Source organism: Antechinus flavipes, chromosome 3, assembly GCF_016432865.1.
Source record: "Antechinus flavipes isolate AdamAnt ecotype Samford, QLD, Australia chromosome 3, AdamAnt_v2, whole genome shotgun sequence".
NCBI classification, from domain to species: Eukaryota; Metazoa; Chordata; class Mammalia; order Dasyuromorphia; family Dasyuridae; genus Antechinus; species Antechinus flavipes.
This window is the reverse complement of record NC_067400.1, coordinates 630,388,263-630,396,221: the sequence shown is the minus strand read 5'-3', so window position 1 is coordinate 630,396,221 and position 7,959 is coordinate 630,388,263.

Genomic DNA, 7,959 nt, shown 5'->3' with positions numbered 1-7,959 from the left:
TTGGGGAACAATCTGGAGTTTTGATTAAAGAGGTATAAAATTGTATACCCTTTGACTCCAAAACACCACTAGAAGGTCTGTTTGCCAAAATAATTAGGGAAAAAGGAAGCATATTTATACTTTTTAAAAGATTGATATCACCTCTCTTTTTGAGTGACAAAAAGCTAGAGACTTTGGGGCTGCCATCAATTCATGAATGACTAAAGAGGAATGGAATAAGACCTAACATCAGTGGGTAATAGCTTCAGCAGTCATTGATGATGGTGTATTAAGAACTTTATGAAACAGTTCAGCCCATCTCTTTCATTATCACAACCTTATCACTAATCAATGTAGTTCCATCAGCATTGGGCAGCTTAGATAGCTCTTTGAGCCATAAATAGTCTTTAGGGCATTATAAAAGTTTCAAATTGTTACACTTAATATAAAAATGAATTTTATCTGCTTTTATGTACTGGGCCAAAAATCCAACATGTCCGTAACCTTTGCTTAAACTTTTGAGAGAGTTTAAACACTGCCTTCCTAGAGATGGATGATCTAAAGTTCTTGTAAATCTTGTAGAGTTCTCATTTTTCATTTAATGCCTTCTGAATTTTCCCATCATTTTCAGCAAATCAATTGGATGTTTACTTTTTTCCCAGATGAGGAAATATGGTACTATCCAACAAATCTCTGAAATGGGTCTACTCCTCACCTGCTCTACAATATTCAATTGTGTATTGCCTCAGTTTTTGCTCTAAATTAGCAAACACTATTCCAGCACAAAGAAGACTCAAATCTACTGTCATTAAGTATTTGGTAGCCATCTTGGCCTTGGGCCCCTGCCTTTGCTGAATGTGTATTTTTCTTTGCAAGAGGATAAGTCTCTGATTGGTTCAGTACTTTGAGATGCACATCTCACATATTATCTATCTATCTTTTTTTTTTTTTTAATTTTTTTTCCTGAAGCATTTGGGGTTAAATGAAGTGCCCAGAGTCACACAGCTGAGAAGTGCTAAGTGTCAGAGATCAGATTTGAACTCAGGTTTTCCTTATTTCTAGGCTGATGCTCTGTACAATTCACCACCTAACTGCATTCAGTCTGTCTCTTTTTGAAAATGATCTGGGGTATTAAAAGCCATTGTTTGCATTGAGGACACCTATGAAGTTTTATATATTTAGTTTGGTGACAAGCTGCAATGACTCTTATATAACATTGCTATTTTGTTTATTTATGTGTGTATGTCTTTTTGTGTATTTATGTTTATCTTTTTCAGATGTAGAAACCAGGTTCTCAGTAAATGAGAGGGGTAAAAAGCTGGGAATCTTTGTCGAACAACACAACCTCCAAAGATTCATGGATGATGGTCGCTGTGACTTCAATTTTAAGGAATTGCATGATTTTATTCTCAAAATAGATAAATATGCAAAGAGTGATTCTCAATTGTATGAAATTGGAAAGAAATTCAGATGGACTTCTATCCTAAATCATTGTAAGAAAATGACCTCAGGAAATGATTATCTTCAAGGTAGTGAATACAAGAAATGCTTCACTGAAGAGGTAGAGCCATTGGTTCCAGGTAATCAATGGGATATAGCTGTGAAGTGCACTTCAGACCTCAGTGGCCATCAGAAAAGTGATACTGACGAAATGCTTTCCATAAGTAATAAAAGTGAGAAGGCTGTCAGTCAGAAGTCTAATCTCTTTACTCATCAGCAGACACATATTAGAAAAGAACCTGATGAACATAATGTATGTGAAGCAACCTCATCCTATCTTTCATCTCTTCCTTGCCACTCTGGAATGAAAAGATCTGGATGTAATCAGCTTGGGAAAGTCTTTGGTTGGAATCCAGCTCTTGCTAGCTCTCAGAAGGCTCATACTGGAGAGGTGTCTCATGAAGGTACTGAATGTGGGATAGCTTTCTATTACCGATCATTCCTGATTGAGCATCAGAGAATCCACACTAGAGAGAAGCCTTATTCATCTCGTCAGTGTGGAAATCCTTCCATATGCAATCAAGGTGGAGAAAATTGTACGAATATCTCTAGTCTAGCAAAACATAAGAAAACCCACATTGGAGAGAAGGCTTATGAATGTAATCAGTGTAGAAAGACTTTTAGATTGAGCTCACAACTTGCTAGACATCAGAGAATCCACACTGGAGAGAAACCTTTTAAATGTAATTACTGTGAAAAGACTTTTACATCCAGCTCCCACCTTGCTAGACATAAGAGGCTCCATATTGGAGAGAAATCTTATAAATGTAATCAGTGTGGAAAAGCTTTCATAAGTAATTACAGGCTTGCGGAACATCACAGAATCCACACTGGAGAGAAGCCTTTTACATGTAATCAATGTGGAAAGGCTTTCACACGCAATGACAATCTTGTTGCCCATCAGAGAATCCACACTAAAGAGAAACTTTTTAAATGTAATCAATGTGGAAAGGTTTTCACACACAATGACAATCTTGTTGCCCATCAGAGAATCCACACTAAAGAGAAACCTTTTAAATGTAATCATTGTGGCAAGGCTTTCACGTGGGGTGCCCATCTTGCTTTGCATCAGAGAAAGCACACTGGAGAGAAACCTTTTAAATGTAGTCAGTGTGGAAAAGTTTTCACACAGAGATCCAGTCTTGTTTTACATCAGAGAAAGCACGCAAAAAAGAACCCTTTTAAATGTAATCAATGTGGAAAGACTTTCACACGAAGTGACAGTCTTGCTAAACATCAGCGAATCCACACTGGAGAGAAACCTTTTAAATGTAGTCAGTGTGGAAAGGCTTTCATGAGAAATGACAAACTTACAGAACATCAGAGAGTGCACGCTGGAGAGAAACCTTTTAAATGTAGTCAGTGTGGAAAGGCTTTCATTAGTGATTACAAGCTTGCAGAACATCAGAGAATCCACACTGGAGAAAAACCTTTTAAATGTAATCATTGTGGAAAAACTTTCACGCAGCCCGCCCATCTTGCTTTACATCAGAGAAAGCACACAGGAGAGAACCCTTTTAAATGTAATCAATGTGGAAAGGCTTTCAGTTGCAATTCAAGCCTTGCTAGACATCAGAGAATCCATACTGAAGAGAAACCTTTTAAATGTAATCAGTGTGGAAAGGCTTTCAGACAGAGTTCAGATGTTGCTTTACATCAGAGAGTCCACACTGAAGAGAAACCTTTTAAGTGCAATCAGTGTGGAAAGACTTTCAAGTTCTCCTGCAGTCTGGTTACACATCAAAGAATCCACACTGGAGAAAAGCCTTTTAAATGTAATCAATGTGGCAAGTCTTTCAGACAGAGTTCAAGACTTGCTTTACATAGGAGAGTCCACACTGAAGAGAAACCATTTAAATGTATTCAATGTGGAAAGGTTTTCAAGTTCTACTCCAGTCTTTTTACACATCAAAGAATCCACACTGGGGAAAAGCCTTTTAAATGTAATCATTGTGGAAAGGCTTTCACATTCAAGGGAGGTCTTAGCCAACATCAGAAAATCCACACTGGAGAGAAACCTTTTCAGTGTACTCAATGTGGAAAGACTTTCAAATTCTCCTCCAATCTTTTTACTCATCAAAGAATCCATACTGGGGAAAAGCCTTTTAAATGTAATCATTGTGGAAAGGCTTTCACATTCAAGGGAGATCTTAACAAACATCAGAAAATCCACACTGGAGAGAAACCTTTTAAATGTAATCAATGTGGAAAGGCTTTTACAAACAGGTCCCATCTTGTTACACATCAGAGAATCCACACTGGCAAGAAACCTTTTGAATGTAATCAATGTGGAAAGGCTTTCGTAAAGAGAACCGGTCTTGCTTTGCACCAGAGTATCCATACAGAAGAAAAGCCTTATAAATGTACTCAATGTGGAAAGGCTTTCACCCGCAAGGGAGGTCTTAGCAGACATCAGAAAATCCACACTGGAGAGAAACCTTTTGAATGTAATCAATGTGGAAAGGCTTTCATAAGACATTACAAGCTTACAGAACATCAGAGAATCCACACTGGAGAAAAGTCTTTTAATTGTAATTATTGTGGAAAGGCTTTCACATTCAAGGGAGGTCTTAGCAAACATCAGAAAATCCACACTGGAGAGACACCTTTTGAATGTAAATAATGTGGAAAGACTTTCATAAAGAGAGCCAATCTTGCTTTGTACCAGGGAATCCACACAGGAGAAAAGCCTTATAAATGTAATTGATGTGGAAAGGCTTTCACATGCAAGAGACACCTTGGCAGACATCAGAAAGTACACCCTCAAGATAAACATTTTAAATGTAGTCAATATGAAAAGACTTTTACAAACAAATCCCTGATTGCTACACATCAGAGAATCCACACTGGAATGAAACCTTTTGGATGTAATCAATATGGAAAGGCTCTTACACTCAGTGCCTGTCTTGCTAGGCACCAGAGAACTCACAATGGAAAGAAACCTTTCCAAAGTATTCAGTGTGGAAAGGTTTTTGCCAGAAGTGAAACCTTATTGAACATCAAAGAACCCACACTGGAGAGAAACGTTTTGAATGTAGTCAGTGAGGAAAGGATTTTCTGCAAAGGTCCTTTCTAGCTGCATGTGGTTTTCTCTTCTTTAAAATATAATGGTTCTCTCTGGGAGCAGGTTTCTTGGGGAGGTTTTCTGGAAGCAGCCTTAGATTCTGTTTCAAGTAATAATCACTCCAAATACAGCCAGCTGATAAAATCCAAACGTTTATTTTCTCCTTCCGAGTCTTGTCTCCTTTCCTGGGGCTGGGCAGCTTTCTGGAGAGCCTTGTTCTCAGTGGGGCAAATGCAGGAGGCCAGCCACCACCGTGGTGTGAGATGAAGTGAATGAATCTGGTTCCATCACCGAGAGTGGGCTTCTTCTGAACTGAACTAACTTCACTAACTCACCTCCTTTTTATGCTTTTTTAGAGGTGTGAATGCAAAGGTTGACTCCTCTGAGAGAGTGGGATTGTGGGTTTCTGACTTGTGAATCTCATACTGAATACTGACTTGTGAATCTCCCCAAAGTGTGAACTCCAATGAGTACTTAAATACATTAGTGAGCTAGAGAATTTGCTAAGTACCAGCTAAATTAGGCAACTGACTTACCACTTTGTAAGGATTCTAACATGCCCATCAAAGAATCCACCCTGGAGAGAAACCTTATAAATGAAATTAATGTGCAAAGGCATTCAGCTACAAATCCAAGATTGGTAAACATCAGAGAATGCTCACTAAGGAGAAGCAGTTTGATAATAATAAATGTGATACGATTCCACAAAGAATTCCCATCTGGCTGTATATGAGACAATCCACACTGGAGAGAAACCTTATAAATGTATTCAATGAGGGAAGGCTTTCAGACAAATATTCCTGTTCAACATCACAGTAGCCATATTGGAGAGAAGCGTTTTCAATGTACTCAATGTGAAATGATTTCATTCTGAGCTGGAATCTTTCTAGCTTTTAGACAATCCACACTGGAGCCAAAGCTCATGAGTGTGCTGAATATAGCACAGCTTTGAGTTATCATTCTTGAAGAGAGAACCCCAAAACTCTGAAAAATCCTTAAAAGAGAAAACCTTCTTTAGCTCTGCCTCAGTGAGGGGACTCCACCCCAAGCACCACAGTTGTCTTTGTTATCTGGGGGTGTTATCTGTCCTGAAACCCATTGAATTCAATTGAAATTCTAACCCAAGCTGAAACCCAGCAAGGAGCCAACCTGGGACTCTACCTGCGAGCCCCCTTCATCTTGTAGCCAAAACCCGCTTTTATAAAAGAGCCAAACTAAAATCCTCTCTTTGCAGAAGGTCCAAACATGCCAGCTCCATGCCTGGCAATCCAAGGACTCTGCCCACTGGAATAATATTTCCAGTGCCCTCCTCTCTTTATCCTCACCTATTTCCTTAAGTAGACTTTAACCAGACTTTAACCTTACTTCCAATCCCCATAATAAACCTTTATCAATCTACGTTTTCAGGTCTGTAAATTCCTTTACAAGGGACTTTTGTGCTGGCAGAAGAGAATCCCAGAACTCCCTACCCTTGTGCCACCACTAGACCTCATTTAGATCTTATTTAACACCCTGACCACCAGAAACTCTAATTTCATTTGGGTACCCCAAATCTAAATCTCATCATTTAGAGCCTATTTAAGAGAAGATGAGTCTTGAGGGAGACCTTATGCACATGACCACGTAGTAATACCTTCCAGTACTAATCTCTTATTTCCGACCTCAGAGTTCATGTAAGAGAAAAATCTGATCATTGTCATGGATAAGGAAAGACACTCAAATGGAATTTTTCTCTATTGGCAAGATCACATTGAGCAGCAGATTCCTAGGCATTCAGTGTGGGAAGGCTTTCAACCAGTGATCATCTCTACTTTCTCTCTGAGGATTCATTGAAAAGTCTTAGAAATAGATTTATGTGGCTGTGCTTTTCCTTGGGGAGGAGGATGAGCAGACAGTCTTATTGCTAGTGGAAGGAAGATGGATAAAAAGTATGAACAAAACTGGAAAAGTCTAGCAGAAACTTGACACTGACCAATATCTTACACCAGGGGTCCTCAAACTATGGCCTGCGGACCAGATGCAGCAGCTTAGTTTATTCCCCTCACCCAGGGCTATGAAGTTTATTTAAAGGCCCCACAAAACAAAGTTTTTGTTTTTACCATAGTCTGGCCCTCCAACAGTCTGAGGGACAGTGAACTGGCCCCCTATTTAAAAAGTTTGAGGACCCCTGTTACACCATTGATTTATGATAAGGTCAAAATTGATACATGATCAAAATGTAAAATTAGACATCATGAGAAATTAAAGTACATAGAACATATTTCCTTTGCCATCTATGGATAGGTAAAGAATCTATGAATAAACAAGTGATACAGAGCATCGTGAGATAGCAAATGGATAATTTCAAACTAAGTTTAAAGTTTATTTGTTTGTTTTAAATACTCAAGGGGCAGGTAAGTAGTGCTAAAGACAGGAGAACCTGAATTGAAATCTAGTCTCAGACACTTAACACTTCCTACCTGTGTGACCCTGGCCAAATCATTTAACCCTAATTGCCTCAGCAAAAAAATCCCCAAAAACTTCAAAACCAAAACTAAACCAAAAAACCACTGAAGTTCAAAAGGAAGAAAGTAGAAAGTTGAGAAACCATTTTTGTAGAGTTTTTCAGATAAAGATGTCATCTTGAATATATAAAGAACTTTGTTAAATATATAAGAATACAAGTCATTCCTCAGTTGATAAATGATTAAGGGATAGGAATAGGGTGTTTTCCAATGAAAAAAATCTAATTTATAGTCATCTGACAATGCTCTAAATCCTTGGAACATTAGAATAGAGAATTGCAAATTAAAACAACCTTAAGAGATCATTTTTGGAATACTAACTCACTATTGCTAGAATTGTCAACTGATCCAGTCCTTTTAGAGAATGACCTGAAATTGTGCTAAGTTGTAGAACTGTGGTACCACTTGATCCATCCCTGAGAATTTTAGATCCTGATCTCAAGATGAAGGAAAAGGAAAAGAACTTTTATATTGTAAAAATATTTATAGTAGTTCTTTTTTTGTAATGAAGGACTGTAAATTGCAGGGATACCCATCAGTTGGGAAATGGCTAGAGAGGGATTGAGGACAACCAATGGTAAATGGCTAGTGGCTTCTATAGTGGTTGATGGCCTATACACACTGCAAAAGTGTTGGGTACATCTCTCCAGGCTCATGTCCTTATCACTAATGAGTGGTGCTCTCTCAGCCCTGAATAGTTGAGATGCACCTTAGGTCTTTGACCCCTAAATAGCTTTCAGAGAGAATCATAAAAGTGCTCTGGATTTTTACTATCAGCAAAAACAACAAACCAAAACAACAAAATCCAAAAGAACTAATTTCAGGTGTGCGCTTAGTCCAGCATCCTGGGCCCAGCATGTCTCTTGGTTTTGCTTTACCTAACTTTTGGTGGGTAGTGCACTGCCTTCTTAG